The 16237-nt window shown below is 43.7% G+C and overlaps 1 protein-coding gene across 7 annotated transcripts in view; it reads left to right on the top strand.

Annotated features, from left to right (window-relative positions):
• Positions 1 to 16237, top strand: part of ENTREP2 (endosomal transmembrane epsin interactor 2) — a 564821-nt gene that overhangs the window by 245961 nt on the left and 302623 nt on the right. The window contains exon 1 of one of the 7 annotated variants that reach the window (XM_055098182.2): positions 11620 to 11903. The exons of the other annotated variants lie outside the window; for them this stretch is intronic. The gene's annotated coding sequence lies outside the window, so the exon portion shown is untranslated. Of the gene's footprint in view, positions 1 to 11619; positions 11904 to 16237 lie in introns of those variants that run through there. 7 annotated transcript variants of the gene reach the window in all.

Raw genomic sequence — 16237 nt, 5'->3', positions numbered from 1 at the left:
ACACACAAACACACACATATTGTATATATATACATATATGTGTGTGTATATATATGTGTATATATATGTGTGTATATGTATGTGTATATATATATGCAGCAACATTCTCTTGAAAGAATCCAAGGGCCTTATTTTTATGTCCACCTTTCCCTCCCACAGAGTTTGATTAGAACCAAATAACAATTTATAAAACTACACTATAAAGATGGTTTGAAGGCTTGGGTAAGTTTTATCATCCCCCAAAAAGGATATTAACAAACATAAAAATTAAACAAGCAGTGCTGAAAACTTGCCCCAAGCATCACCCAGGATGCACTATGCTGGTCAAACATGGTCCCCACTGCTCATTCCTGGGAGTACCAGGCAGATGTACCAAAATCTGGGTCCACCTGCTTCTTTAGGAGGGTGTCCTCATTTGAAATTTATATTACTTCCCCTTTGAGGGTTTGCAGACTGGGAAGACTGCTCCCACCCCGGAGCCACTGGGGAGCATAGAGTGGATGCAGATCTCTGAGCTCACGTTTCTTGCTGTCTTAAAAACACAAATGCCAGACAAAGGCAGACTTTCCAAAAAAGAAAATGGGAGGGAAAAGTCACTGAAAGAAGCAAACACGTTTGTCAAGCAGGATGGAGTTAGTAGGGAGCAGCCTGGAGAGTGATAGGGAAGAGGGGAAAATGGGGAGGAAAGGAAAACAGGTGTACAGTACTCTCGAAACAGACCACAGTTAAATAGTTGCAGGAAACAAGTCTCACTGGGTTTAGAGCAGTTTCTCAACCTGGATCATAGCTGAGATTCCCTGGGAGCCACAAACTCCCATTTTGAGAAACTCGAGTCTTGGAGTCTGCCTAACACTCGGGCCATGGTCTGCCATGCTTTCTTGTTGATTGTTTTACCAAAATTCCATTTTGAAATGTTAGTTTTTAACACAAGACTTTTTTCACCGTTTAAGGCATTGTTTCTCAAGCTTTGTGAGACTCCATGTGCACTGCCACTGCCCTGCCCTGCCCCAGTGTCCTCTGATCTCTGCTTGAGGAGCATGGATGGGCTGTAAGGTTTGACTCCAGTGGAAGTAGTTTGGTTAGTCATGTATGCTCTATGTATGTATGTCATGTATGCTTCAGGTCAAACCTGCGAGAGTGAGATTCTTTTCTCCTTCATGGTTTATTTCGCACCATGTGGATGTGTCTGTGTGATCTGGGTATTCTGTAATTTGCAGCACATGACCCTTCCAGAGACTCTGAGTCTGATTTATGATACATTGCACAGCTGTGGATTAGTGTGGGACACTGAACAGGTGAAGGGATGCTGAGGAAAGGCAAGGATGTGGTTTTAATCACCCAAACATCCAGTAATCACATAGCTTCTTATGTGAGGCTTGTTTAGGAAGGCGAAGGAAACAATTTGCAATGTTGACCTATGCACCAGGGAACATCTTTTTGAAAGGCTTAATGAATACCAGACCTATTACACAACAACAGTCTCTTCCAAAGCAGAAGCAATGAAATGCATAGATACTCGCTCATAGATTGCTGAATTCTGCAATCAGGGAAGCCCCATGATCCCTTTGAAAGATTGCAGGGAATTCCTGAATTCCTAAAACTCAAGATATATCCTAAAGTGGCATGCCAGCTAGAGCCACGGTAACCACACAGTCGTTAGTTCATTCAGCAGATTTCCTTGGTCATCCGTTTCTAGGTACTGTTGTACACTCTAAGCTCACATTCTCTAGGAGAGACAGAGGGTAGACAGACAAACAAATTGACAATGTAATGCTGGGTAGTAAGAAGTCTTACAGCAACAAATACATAGAAGCAGGGCATGGGAATAGAGTAACAGGGTTGGTGGTGTAGAGTCATCAGGTGAATGACGTGCTTTTTGGTTCTTTATGAGAGGATGAGGGTGGTTCGCTTTAGGAAAGGAGAATGCACAGATCCTAGGGCCAGAAGGTAGCTGTTGTTTTTTTTGTTTCCATGGAGGAGTCTGTGTTTGGTGTCTGAGAGACCTTGAGACCCCTTGAGGGACAGCCAGTAGCAGAGAAGGGGTCTGGGGAGGCTTCCCCTACTGGGAATCCCTACCAGCTGCCAGCGGGGGCCGTGGGGCCAGCCTTTGAAGCCTATTATGGGGATTCTCTCTAGACTTGTCAAGAGCCAAATTTGACTAAAAGGGACATTCCGGAAATTATTTCATCTTGGCTTGAAAGAATGCATTTTTGACTAGCTGTGTTATGTGATGGGGAATAAGATTTGTACCATTAAGTAAATTGGTCTTTCTCTCATGGATATGTGAATTACTATGGCAGCCTTAAGAATAAAATGTAGCTAAATCACTATTGGAGTTGAGTTTCTAAGGGTAAAGGGAATTTTCTACCATTAGTTCAAAAAGGAAAGGAGCAAACTGGGAAGGGGCACCTGTGGTCCATTTGAAACAGGACACAGCCCTTCATTGCATTATTCCATTCTGAGTATTCACTACAATGAAAATGCAACCTGAAGACACAGTGAACTGAGGTTGGCTGAGACCTACCCTCCTAGGCTAGACACTCACCCACCTGTGATGCTGTGGGGAGGAGACAGTCACAGCCACCAGTGCTGGGGCTGGGTCCAGTACACAGAGTGCCAGGACCGTCGGGGGCTGGCCCAGGCAGGTTGCTTGGCTCATGACAGGGCAGTGGTGTGATTGAGACCTGTTTGTGCTGGGATTCAGTTGTAAAAAAGATGCCTCTTATGCTCATGGAGAACTTTACCCAGGGGAGCCTTACACCATGATAGAGACCTGCAGATGGAGGTGGGCGTGCGATGAGCAGGTAGAGAATAGGTGATTATACCCGGTGCCTGTTGGGGGTAGATGCCCAGGAGTGAGGCTGGAGGCAGGAGCCAGGGCTGGACCAGCAGTGGAGCCGGCCAACTCCAGGCCTGCAGGGAGAGCTGAGGGCTCCTCACAGCTGCGTGGATCTCAGGGTCTGGGGAGGCTGCAGCAGGGAGCTGGGGGAGGCTGCAGCAGGGAGCTGGGGGAGGCTGCAGCAGGGAGCTGGGGGAGGAGGGGAGGGGTGAAGCTGTGCTGGGACAGAGGTGTCTGCCAGGCCCTGTACGTGTGGGCTGCCATGCTGTTTCTAGCCACTGGTCAGGGGCACTGCCCTGGGCGTGGGCTCCTGCAGCCTCAGTCACCAGCTGCAGCTGGATTCCCCCAGTGTGCACTGGGGACCCAGGGTCCTGATCCCAGCAAAGCTTACAGTGTTGGGGAGAGGGTCTGATGGGAACAGCACTAACCAGCCAGAGTAAGATGATCAAACATGGTGCAAATGTGGGGAAGAAGACATCAGAGCAGTTCTTCAGGCCAAGCCACTGGGAGGAGATGACGTTTAAGCCCAGGCCAGGATGGTGACGAGGCATCCGTGATGTGGAAACCTGGTGAAGAGCCTCCTAGGCAGCACAGACCGATGCTCAAGAGCTCAGACATGGCAGGTGTGCGGGGCAGACAGAGGGCCTGGGAGGCTGAGCCTGGTGTCTGGGGCAGAGGTGGGTGAGACCAAAGCCCAGGGCTGTAGGTGGGATTTATTTGAATTGCAGAAAATTGGAATTGAGGTTATAAACAAGAAGGAACAGGCATTGTCTGAAGTAAGCAGAAGTCTTTTGAATTAGAATTAGACTCCATGAGTTGAGAGAACATGTCGCTAATTTCATATTTAACACAATCCACTTTGCCTGCCTATTTAAAGGTAAGTGCATTTTGCAGTGATATGGCATATTACAGCCCGAGAGCCATTTTAGAGCAACAAAGGATGAAATCTCAGGCAATTTGTCCTGGTTTTGCTAACTATCAAAATAGCCTGTTCACATTGAAAGGGAATGCAAATGCCATGGCGTTTCCATTATTTCAGACTTCCTCATCAGAGTGGTCTTGTGTTCATTTCATTAATTTGAAGAATAGAAAATGAGGGTTCTTAGACCTGGAGTGAGAGGCAAATGGATTGATCTCTCTGCCTCCACCTCCCACTCCTTTCCCCTATAAAAATTGTCATTTAAATTTTGAGTGTGTGAACATAGGCTAAGATTTATTTTACTTTTTAATTTGCTTACTGTTTTTCCTCAAGCTGAGTTCTCTATGTTCTGTGCTTGCAGATGCCAGGGAGTATAAAATCATATTATGATCAGACTAATGAGTTTACCATTGCTTAGATCTAAAAATAATTTTAAGAAAAATGGTTATATATGTTATATAAATTTTGGGAGAGGGTTTCACAAAGTAACTTTTATTTTGTGGGTTATATTTTTGCTAAAAGCATGTCTATAAAATGTCTCCCGGGCAAGTTATAAAATTATATTTTTAATGAATTTAAATATAATTTAAAATAAAATTACAGTTTTAGGAGAATGATTCAAAGCACAGTCTAACAGTTGTACAAGATTCAAAATGACACAGCTGGATCCTACTCCAAGCAGACCTGTTTCATCAAAATTTTAGATTCATAAAAAACATAAGTTATATAGGATTCTTTACTTATCACAATAAACCATACGTGCAGGGGCCAGTGTGGCATCACAGGAGGGAAATTTATGGCCTGGGTATAAACCGAGGCTCCCCTGTTACTGCCAGCGTGATTTCACCCGGGGTTACGTAACCCGGCCACTGGTATCCTTAGAATACCAGATTATAATTGCATTTCCCTCTTTAGGTCCTCGTGAGGATTAAACAGGTAGAGTGCCCAGATGTAAAGCTTGAAAACAGTTTGGGCCTGCAGTGTGCCTCAGCAACCCTGAATACATGCTCCTGGAATGGGGTATATTTAGGGCAAGCAGCAGAAGCCAGCTTTGGGTAGCTACGCACAAAGGAGTTACTAGAAAGACATCTGGGAGGGTGGGAGCTCACCGGAGCCGTGTCAGTAAGACCAGGAACCTGGGGACCATGAGGATCTCTAGCACAGTTTCATTGGACACTGCCTTTCTCTCCTTATGTCAATCCATCTGACTCAGAGTGGTCATTGGCCCTTTTTTGGGGAGTGGGTGGTCTCCAGGATAATTAAATCTAGGTCAGATTAGGCCTTGTTTTACCGAGTGATGGGTGTACCTCCATTTCTCCCTCCTTCCTCCCATCCTTCCCCCACCCATCTCTCAATGCATTCTTTTTGTTTGTTTGTTTGTTTTTGAGATGGAGTCTCACTCTGTTGCCCAGGCGGGAGTGCAGTGGCATGACCTTGGCTCACTGCAACCTCTGCTTGCCTCCCGGGTTCAAGTGATTCTCCTGCCTTAGCCTCCCGAGTAGCTGTGATTACAGGCATGTGCCACCATGCCCGGCTTCTCAGTGCATTCATAATGATCATAGTCCCTGCTATGGGCCAGGCCTGTGCTGGGAGCTGGAGATACTGCTTTGGAGAAGACACACCAGGCCTCTGCCTGGCGAGTACACGTCCTGGAGCAGGAGAGACAGGCAAAAAATAAGGAAACCGTTTCATACAGAGATACATGTTTAAGATAAAACTGCAAGGCCATCGAGAGGGGCCAGGGCTGTGCTGTGGACTCGGGGCTCAGCAGGGACCTCTCTGAGCCTGTGGCCTTTGAAATGAGGCTGGCAGGATGAGTGGAGCCAGCCATGGGAGGAGCCTTTTATCAATGGGGGAGACAGGTGGTATCTCTAACTCACCTTCTGAAAGAAAGCCTTCTTGCCTTTCCCCACTTCCCACTTTCTTGTTTCTGCTTCCTCCATTCCCAGGTTTTCCCCACGGAATTGATTTCTCCTTAGAGACAATGTGTATGTGGTGGTTGAGGTCTGTAACACAGGCTTCTGGGTTTCAGAGGAAATAAAGGTTCAATAGGTATTTGAAAGTCTGCACCCAGCCCTATTGTACAGATGGGGTATGTGGGTGGCTTTACATCAGGCATGGATGAATGAAGCCACCTGGCTCGCTAGGATCGCCTTTTGGTAACAGCTTCTTGAACTGGGACTCCTTCCCTCATCCTCACCCCATCATGGAGGTGCCCTCACGCCAGCCCAGATCGGGCATTGCACAGCCCTGTTGGCATTCCATACCTGCTTCTCTGTATTCCTTTGAGAACTACGGGGTCTGTAGTTTCAGCTCATGGCTGTCCGTAGGTTTCAACCACAGACGAATTTGTCCCTTCTACCAGATCCTGTCAGAATTAGGACAGAGGGGAGGAAGGACTGCAACCAGCAAAGCAGGTGACGTTTTTAATGGGTTACATGTGCTAGAGAGTATACATGTTAAGTACAAAATCCCAGCTCCAACGTGGGAGTCCCAAATTCAAAAATTAAATATTGGCTGGCCATGGTGGCTTATGCCCATGATCCTAGCACTTTAGGAGGCCGAGGTGGGAGGATTGCTTGAGGCCAGAAGTTCTAGACCAGCCCTGGGAACATAGTGAGACTCTGTCTCTACAAAATTTTAAAAATTACCCAGGTGTGGTAGTGTGTGCCTGTGGTCCCAGCTACTTGTGGGGCTAAGGCAGGAGGATTGCTGGAGCCTGAAAGGTTGAGGCTGCAGTGAGCCAAGATCGCACCAGTGCATTCCAGCTTGGGCCACAGAGCAACACCCCATCTCAAGATAGATGGATGGATGGATGGATGGATGGATGGATGGATGGATAGATAGACATCTCAAGATAAATGGATGGATAGATGGATGGACCAATAGACATCTCAAGATAGATGAATGGATGGATGGATAGATAGACATCTCAAGATGGATGGATGGATGGATAGATAGATAGGTAGATAGATAATTAACAGTGCAGGCATAGGATGCAGGAGACCTATCATTTTGACAACTAATGTAAAAGCAGATCTGGGTATGTCAGTTGAGAGCAAGTTCAAAGTGGGCAGATCTCATCAGCCACCCAGCAAATCCTCAATGCTGCAAATTCTGCTGCCTCTCTGTGCAGTGAATGTTGTTGCTTGTGACACTGGTGATCCGTGACTATATTTAAAACCTTTTATTTGGCCAGCCTTAGGGATGACTGATAGCTGCATTTTTGTATTTCCTGGTTTCTAAATGGGATGCCGTTTCCTGACATTTTCATTACTCTCACTTTTGTGTGTGCTGGTGAATGGCAGCACAGGAAACCCTGCATTATGAAGTCTGTCAGTGCTGGCGCTATTTATTATAGAAATAGTGACACATTTGGAATTTGGGCATGTACTAAGAGGACTGGCCTTTTAAGTTCTGTTTCCTAATGTATTTAAACAATTCAGAAATTTTACTTTCTTTTTTTGGGAAAAGAGCTTAAGACAGATGGAAAAGTGAAGCTTTAAAACATGGAAGTGGCTGGGCACGGTGGCTCACACCTATAATCCCAGCACTTTGGGAGTGCAAGGAGGGTGGATCACCTGAGGTCAGGAGTTCAAGACCAGCCTGGTCAACATGGTGAAACCCCATCTCTGCTAAAAATCCAAAAAAATAGTCGTGTGTGGTGGCGAGCACCTGTAATAACAGCTACTCGGGAGGCTGAAGCAGGAGAATCGCTTGAACCCATGGGGCAGCGGTTGCAGTGAGCCAAGATCGAACCACTTCACTGCAGCCTGGGCGATAGAGTGAGACTCTGTCTCAAACAAACAAACATGGAAGTATGTTTTTTGAGTGTATCAGAGTCTCCACAGGGTATCATCTTGATTCTGCTGTGGAAAGCGGACTTGGCTTTGGGTTTGACTTTTATTTTTCCCCAATGATTCTTAAGACATTTCTGTTTTGTCATTTAACTTTCCACTTAAAAATGAATTCTGGGTAGGTCTAGGTACATACTGCAATATTTTATCTTAATAAATTGTCAAGGATGGTGTTTTGTTTATATTATGATATTTATCACTCTGTTGGTTTCGGACTTTTAAGGTGATGGGTCTGAAGAGTGTCCTAAAAGAAAAAGCTCCAGCCACCATGTAGTGGGTGTGATTTGGTGTTTCTCACCAGGCAGTCTGCTGGTTCTTGTTCAAAGTGCAGGTTTCTGGGTGTATAGGGAGACTTGTACCCCCAACCCCACTGATGTCCACGTCCTTCCTAATCGCTGGAACCTACGAATGTATTACTTTATATGGCAAAAGGGGCTTTGTAGATGTGGTGAAGTTATGGGTTTGGAGATGGGGAGGTTATGCCGGGTATCTGAATGGGCTCAAGGTAGTCACAAGGGTCCTCATAAGGGAAAGAGGGAGGCAGGAGAGTCAGAGAAGGAGAGGCGAGGATGGAAGCAGAACTCAAGAGTGCAGTGGGGCCACAAGCCAAGGGCTGAGGGCAGCCTCTGGAAGCTGGAGAAGGCAAGGAAAGGGATTCTCCCCTGGAGCTTCCAGAAGGAGCTCAGTCCTATCAACCCAACCCATTTTGGACTTTTGACCTCAAAAGCTGAAAGGTGATAATTTTGTATTGTTTTAAGCCACTGAGTTTTTGGTCATTGGTTGCAGCAGCAATAGGAAACTAACAGATAGGGCTATATCTCAGGTACCCCAAGTTGGACTCTGGGGGTTGGGACTCAGGCAGTCTTCGTTTTCAACCCCGCTTCTCCATGATTCTTATGAACAGTGGAGGAGAGGAAATCATTGCTCTCACTTCTTTGAAAGTTGTTGCAGGATAACGATTAGGCCTGGAAAGCTTTGAGAATGGAAAAATAACAACAGCAATTAATAGTATATATACTCAGTGTTTATAAAGACATACACATACTTTTAATTATAGAGCAGAAATTGCTAGTTTGCTTTAAATATAACAAAATAAATCACCTAGGGTCAAAGAACAAAAAGAAACCAAGCACCCATAAGATAATAAGGTCCATCTGGAGGCCACATGGCTACAGTTTTCTTTGGCTTTCTCTCATCACTTATTTCCTGCAGACAGTAGGTCAAAGCCATCATGTTTAATTCTGATTGGACAATTCTCTTCTACTTCTGTATGTAATGCACTGCCCCAAGCTTCGGGCATCACACTGACCACTCGGCCCTCAGTGTGCATAGCATTTTGAAGTATTTGTGAATGTTTAGGATATATCACATACCAACTCCAAAAGCCAATGGAGTAAATGGCACACAGTGAAACAGAGAAATGGAATAAAACTTCAAAACAACTCTGGCTTATGACCTGGGAGATCTGAGAGGTGCCACATTGCAAAAGAAGAGACTGTCAAGTGCAGTGGAGGCAGACGGAGGACACGAAAATGTTACCGTGAGAAGGAAACCAGATGACCAACATTGGATTAGTGAATTAGGATATCACCTGGGGGATCTATTTTTCAACTGAGAGGAATGAGACAAGATGGGGAAATTAGGAGAGAAAAGCTAAAGGTCATGGAAAATACATGTAAGATGTCAGACAGGCATATAGGAGATGTTTTTGTTTAGGTTCGATTCATGTAATAGAAAATTTTCTGAATTTCAGTAATCAAAAAAAATCAAAGATAAGCATTAAACAAGACAAAGCAGGCTAGAGAAAATAATCACATTAATACTAGATTTTAATCCATAAAGTCAAATGCTAGAAGATAATGCAGCAACATTTGCATATTTTAGAAGGAACAGGTTGTTAAGCAAGATTCCTCTACGCTTTCTGTATGCAAGATTTCTAAGCTCATGTATGTGAATGGGTACATGAAAGTCATTTTCAGAAATACAGTGGACTCCAAATTTCTGCATACCATTTCTGAATAAAGGAAATTACTTGTAGTGCACAAGCCAAATGAGGAAAATTATTATTAAATGTTTAATACCTTGTTATTAAAATAAATCAATTATTTAATTATTAAAATAATTATCTTTATGTAATAATTATATAAATTCAATAATTTATAGAAGTATATAAATTTAATAATTATATTTAGTTATTAAGGATAAAAAACAGGAAGCATTGGTATAAATACTGCAGAAGTAAGCAATTAAACCAATGAAACATAAAGTTAAGTTTGAATTGTTGATGCTAATGTGGTTGTTTTGATAAAATCTGGGAGGCAGGTTGAGGTAGAAAATTTTGCCATGTTGCATAGAGACTATAGATATCTATGCTATTGATATATACTTATTAGATATATAATTTCAAACATATATTTAAAATTTTCGTTAGAAAATTGATATATAATTTCCAAATCATTAGAAAAAGCAAACAACAAAAATTGAACAAAATAGCAAAAGACAGGAAAATTAGAGAAATAAAAATTAAGGAAATATAGTAAATAAGCTAGGAAATAATTCAGTTATGTTAGCTACCACGCTAAAGGTGTTACTTAATTTCCTCTATTAAAAGACAGCGCTTTTAGATTGGGGTAAAAAGCAAAAATCAGATAGATACTATTGGCAAACAAACAAACAAACACAAATAGCTTAAAATAACAGACCAAGGCATTGGCAAAGAGATATCTGGCAATGGCCAAGTAAAGGAAAGTAGGACTGTCCACGTATGATCAAATAGAATGCAATACAAAAATATAACTCCAAACAGGATAAAGAAGATTTAAAACTAGTCATAAAAAGCCAGGCGTGGTGGCTCAGCCTGTAATCCCAGCACTTTGGGAGGCTGAGGCGGGCAGATGATGAGGTCAGGAGATCGAGACCATCCTGGCTAACACAGTGAAACCCCGTGTCTATTAAAAAATACAAAAAACAAAACAAAACAAAAAAAAACCTGGGCGTGGTGGTGGGTGCCTGTAGTCCCAGCTACTTGGGAGGCTGAGGCAGGAGAATGGCGTGAACCCCAGAGGTGGAGCTTGCAGTGAGCGGAGATCATGCCACTGCACTCCAGCCTGGGCAACAGAGCGAGACTCCATCTCAAAAAACAAAAACAAAACAAAACAACAACAACAAAAACTAGTCATAAAAGTATAATCACCCCATTATGGTGTTTGCAGATCTGTCATCTGTCTGATGGGTTTTGATGATGGAAATAGAATGTACTGTGTCAGTAGAGTTAGAAAACCATGACTTGGTCAGCAAGAACAAGATACTTGGAGACACAGACATGATAAGGCTTGCTGTTCTTGTGCCTGCAGTGGGAGAGACACTGGCGAGGATTTTGGTAGCAATTTGTGCAGAAGACAACTTTCAGAAAGACTCCAGTTGTAAAGAAAAGGAAATGTGTTGAAAAAGCTGTGAGCTTGAGGATTCCTGGGGCACTGCCTGGCGTGTCTCCTCTGCCTCATGGTTACCAACGGAATAAATAAACCAGGACTTTGCAGGGCCCCTCTCAGTACCTCTTCTCCCTGTTGTGGATGACCTGGTGTTGGGTCACTACAGGTCAAGACAGCCTTTACCTTCTCTTGTGCTCCTTTCACCCGAGAGGTTGGAGCCTACCCAGACCGGGCAGAATAGAGTCAATAGCAATATTAAAAGAGGAAGCCAAGTTGGGCTTCTGGGTCCGGTGGGGATTTGGAGAACTTTTGTGTCCAGCTAAAGGATTGTAAATGCACCAATCAGTGCTCTGTGTCTAGCTAAAGGATTGTAAATGCACCAATCGGCACTCTATAAAAACACACCAATCAGCACTCTGTAAAATGGACCAATCAGCACTCTGTAAAATGGACCAATCAATGCTCTGTAAAATGGACCAATCAGCAGGATGTAGGCGGGGCCAAATAAGGAAATAAAAGCCACCCAGTCAGCAGTGGGAGCCCAGTGGGGTCCACTTACGTAGTGCAGGGGTTTTATTTTTTGGCTTGCTCTTGGCAATAAAGCTTGCTGTTGCTCACTCTTTGGGTTTGCACTACTTTTATGAGCTATAACTCACCATGAGGGTCTGCAGCTTCCTTCCTGAAGTCAGCGAGAGCACAAACCCGTGGGAAGGAAAAAGTTCCAGACGCATCTGAAAGAACAAACTGTAGACACACCATCTTTAAGAGCTGTAACACTCACCGTGAGGGTCCACAGCTTCATTCTTGACGTCAGCAAGACCAAAAACCCACGGGGAAGAATAAATTGGAGACACAATGTAAGCCTCATTTTTTTTCCCATTGAGATAGTCTGAATGTACATCATTGGAGGATGGGTGTCCACATACGTCTGTGATATATTTTTAAAGGAAAAACTGTGTACTGTGAACGGAGTCCTTAGAAAAAAATCAATTTTTTTTTTTTTTTTGAGACAGAGTCTCGCTGTCGCCCAGGTTGGAGTGCAGGGGTGCGATATCTGCTTACTGCAGGCTCCGCCTCCCAGGTTCACGCCATTCTCCTGCCTCAGCCTCTGGCGTAGCTGGGACTACAGGCGCCCGCCACGTCGCCCGGCTAATTTTTGTGTGTGTGTGTATTTTTAGTAGAGATGGGGTTTCACTGTGGTAGCCAGGATGGCCTCGATCTCCTGACCGCGTGATCCGCCCGCCTTGGCCTCCTGAAGTGCTGGGATTACAGGCGTGAGCCACCACGCCGGCCCAAATAAACTTTATAAACAAAAAAAATCTAGGTATGAATACATTTAAACATTGCCATTGGTTTATCTTTGTGTATGGTGGTGTGGGTGAATTTTACATTCTTCTCTAGAATTTTTCATGTTAACTAAATTTAGCAGCATTAGGGTGTACTATTTATATGTATAGTCAGAAGAAGGAATTTTCATTGTGAAGGAAAAAAATCCTAACTTATCTCTCTCTGAATTCCCACTATAATTTCCTATGCCAGCATTTTCACTAACATGTATAGTAAACAATTGTGTATACAAGATGTTAAATGTGTATTCTGAGTTAAAAAGAAGATTCCAAGGTCACATTTGGGGCAGGCGGGGTTATTCAGGGTTGAAGCATTTTCTTTCCTGTGGTGTGCATTTTAGCTTGACTGTGTTATTCTCATGTGCACCGTGACTCTGCATGAAAAGGGTACACTATGTCATGTTTTCAGACCTCGTTGACGTGGAACCCATTTTTATATGTGTTCTTTGATAAACTAATATTTTGTAAAACATTAAAGACACACTCACCTATCCCGAAATTATACATTGGATTCTGCATCTCAGATTCCACCTTGATCCCCTAGCCTTCTTAGGTACACCGGTTCCATTGGCCACAATGTCCCAAACTCTCTCCATACTTACTTCTAATTCCATGGAGTACGGGTTCCATCCCCCTGGATCCATCATGCTCAGGGGCTGTCTCAGCACTGTTCTTTCTGTCTTACCTAAGTTTCACACTCAAAACCTTTGTGAGTCCTTGTCACCTTCACTCCACCCTGGTCTACTCTTACAAAGGTATCTTTGTCCAGATAAATTTACTGATGATTTTGTAGGTGAGATGGTAGAGGGTGGGGGTAGGGTTACTTTGCATAGCGGAGAGCCAGCGACTTCCGACATTACAGAGCCTCAGAGTTCTTTGGCCTTACAGCCACTGGGATAGTTGTCTTGTATTCCCTTATTTAACACACAAACTTGCTGACTTTCCCCCTACAAACTCCTAGAGTTTACCCTGCCATTCTCTTTATTCAAGTCCAAGAATTTAACCTTTCTTTCTGCTCTGTAATTCAAAGTCCACTGCCATAGTGTTGCTAAGCCCCCGGAGAGGCAGGAGAGCAGATAATGGTATGTGGGGTCCCCATCCTGGGTGAGAGATAACCTGCTCAGCACCAGTCAGTGGCCTTGTCCTCATTCTTTTTTTCTTTTTTTCTTTTTTCTTTTTTTTTTGACACGGAGTTTCGCTCTTGTTGCTCAGGCTGGAGTGCAATGGCGCGACCTCGGCTCACTGCAACCTCTGCTTCCTGGGTTCAAGCAATTCTCCTGCCTCAGCTTCCAGAGTAACAGGGATTACAGGTGCCCACCACCATGCATGGCTAATTTTTTTGTATTTTTATTAGAGACAGGGTTCCACCATGTTGGCCAGGCTGGTTTTGAACTCCTGACCTCAGGTGATCCACCTGCTTGGGCCTCCCAAAGTGCTGGGATTACAGGCGTGAGCCACCGTGCCCGGCCCCATGTCCTCATTCTGAGTTCTCTTTCAGGCCTCCACCATGCTGTCTTTAGCATCTGGCAGGATGTTGGCTGCTGTCCAGGACTTAGAGTCCATTACTCATGAAGTCATAATTGAAGAAGTTAGCTGATGTTAATCCTTTTGGTGTTTTGAGGGTAGAAACATCAGATTTGCTTTTTCCCATGGCACCATGAAAAATTGAGAGATTTGGGAGTTTTGGCTTAATTTAGGAGAGTAAGCTCTCTTTATATTAAAAACAGTTAAATTTAAAATGATCAGCTGTTTTCCTGTAGGTTTTATAGATGCTAGTGTTACGTGGTTTGAGCATTTTAAGTTTCATGTTACTAAGGAAAAATATTCATGTCTATCTGTTTTTAAAGTTAATTTTTATGTCATCTAATGAAATGAAAACATAGTTTAAAAAGTCAAATAGCAAATAGGAAAACCCAGTAGTTCCCTGCTCTAACTTGTGCAGAGGCAACTACTTTTAATTCAGCTTTTTTCCCTGGGACTTACTACGTCTCCACATTTCTAAATAAGATACAAATTCTGCTATCTTTGATTAATTGGTTGTAGATATCATTGTAGGTTTCTAATTATGGCAATGAGGATTTAGCTTTTCATTTTCTCTCTGGTTCCCCTTCCTCACCCTCCAGAGTGGGTATATTACAAGTTTAATTTAGTCAGTATTTGGATTTATACCTATGCAGATGTTATTCACTGCAGAGCTGTGTAGAGTGGTATGTTCACTTTCACTAAGTTACTCTTGAAGTCAGTACTTGCCTCGCCTTAATCAATAGCTCCTCTTGCAATAGCCTCTCAGTAATACTGACTCAGCTCAGCTCTAGTAGGTTGTCAGAACCCCATTTTCTTCTCCAGGACTCATTTTCTTCTCTTGGGTTGGTGGCTTTCTAGGCCTGTACACAGCTGTCAGCCCGGGTTCCCTCTTTCTGTCATCTCCGGAATTCCACTGGGTCATTTTCTACATCTCAGGTCTTCCTCATTCTGACTTTGCTGCCTTGTTTTGTGGAGCACATTCTGCATTAGTTTCACCTAAAAAGATGCTGCAGGGGCAGAGGGCATGGTGGGACCAGCCTCAGAATGCCTTCTGTTGCCTCATGTTGCTGCATTGTGGTCTGGGGCTGGTCAGTCCACAGCACAGACCTGTTTTGATGTTTTTAGGGGAACAGTCCTTCAGAATTCTGCTAGGGTGCAGGGCTGGGAAATCTGTTTTCAAGTAGCTGTCCAAATTTCCATTCCTTATCTTAGCCCTCCTTCCCAAGTGTCATATAGAGGCCAAAGGTGACCACTATATATTGGCCTCTAAGTTGTTTATTTCTTCATAGCAGACTGAGATCTGTTAGCTCAGAAGCCCACTGGTACCAAACTCAAATTTTTACACGTCTAATTTTTTTCAAATAGCCTGAATTAGCAGATTTTTAGCCATTAAGAGCCTGACTGCTTTGCATACCCGGTGAGCTGGCCTCTGGTAAGATAGAGCCTTGTGGTTATAAAGCTCCAAGCCACTGCTACCATCAAAGCTCTCTGACCCTGGGACCCCCTGCTGTGCTGCTACAGACTGTCACCTGGCTATGTCAGCCTCCTCTCTGACCCCCTTTCCCCAGGAGTTCCCTTGTCCTCTTCCCCTTCTGGATAGACCCCTTGCTTGAAGCCTGTGGATGTGTCATACTGTGAGGGACTTCCCCTCCCACATAACCTTTTAAGAAAGCTTGCATGTGTTACTGCTTCTTTTCACCATATCTACTTCCTTGATTAGCCCCCAAATCCCTCAAGCCTTCTACACCAAATTAGCCCCACTTCCAGAGGTGCCCATTGAGACTCGTGCCTGAATCTTTTGAGGGTTCTGAGGTGCACAATGGGTTGTTCTCTCTTCTCTGCTGCTGCTGTTGCTGCTTTAGGATCCATCTTTCTTAATTTGGCTAAATCAGTACCGCCTGTCTGTCCTTCTCATAACTTCCAAAGTTTGGTCGCAGTCCATATTCATTCATCCCTTTCATCAATCTTCATTTCTTCGTCCTTATTTGGGTTTTTCTCTAGGTCATTTTTCTTTTCTTTAGTGTAAGTTTGCTGGTGACAAATTCTGCTGTGATTGTCTCAGAAATATTTTTATTTTAGCTTCCTTTTTTGAAGGATATTTTCTTGGTGATAGAATTCTAGGTTGGCAGCTACTTCCTTTCAGGACTTAAAAGGTGGTTTCCATCAATTTTGTTAGAAAATGACTACCAGTCTTTTTGTTACTTCTTTGAAGGTAATATGTGCGTCCAGATCTGCTCCTTCGCTGCTTTTAAGATTTTTCCTTTTATTTAGGTTTCTTTTTCTTTTGTGTAAATGGCCAGCTTAGCTTTGCAGCACTTACT

The sequence above is a fragment of the Pan paniscus genome, chromosome 16 (genome assembly GCF_029289425.2).
Source record: "Pan paniscus chromosome 16, NHGRI_mPanPan1-v2.0_pri, whole genome shotgun sequence".
Lineage (NCBI taxonomy): Eukaryota > Metazoa > Chordata > Mammalia > Primates > Hominidae > Pan > Pan paniscus.
Note: the sequence above shows the minus strand (reverse complement) of the source record. Positions and strands in the feature narration are given on the sequence as shown.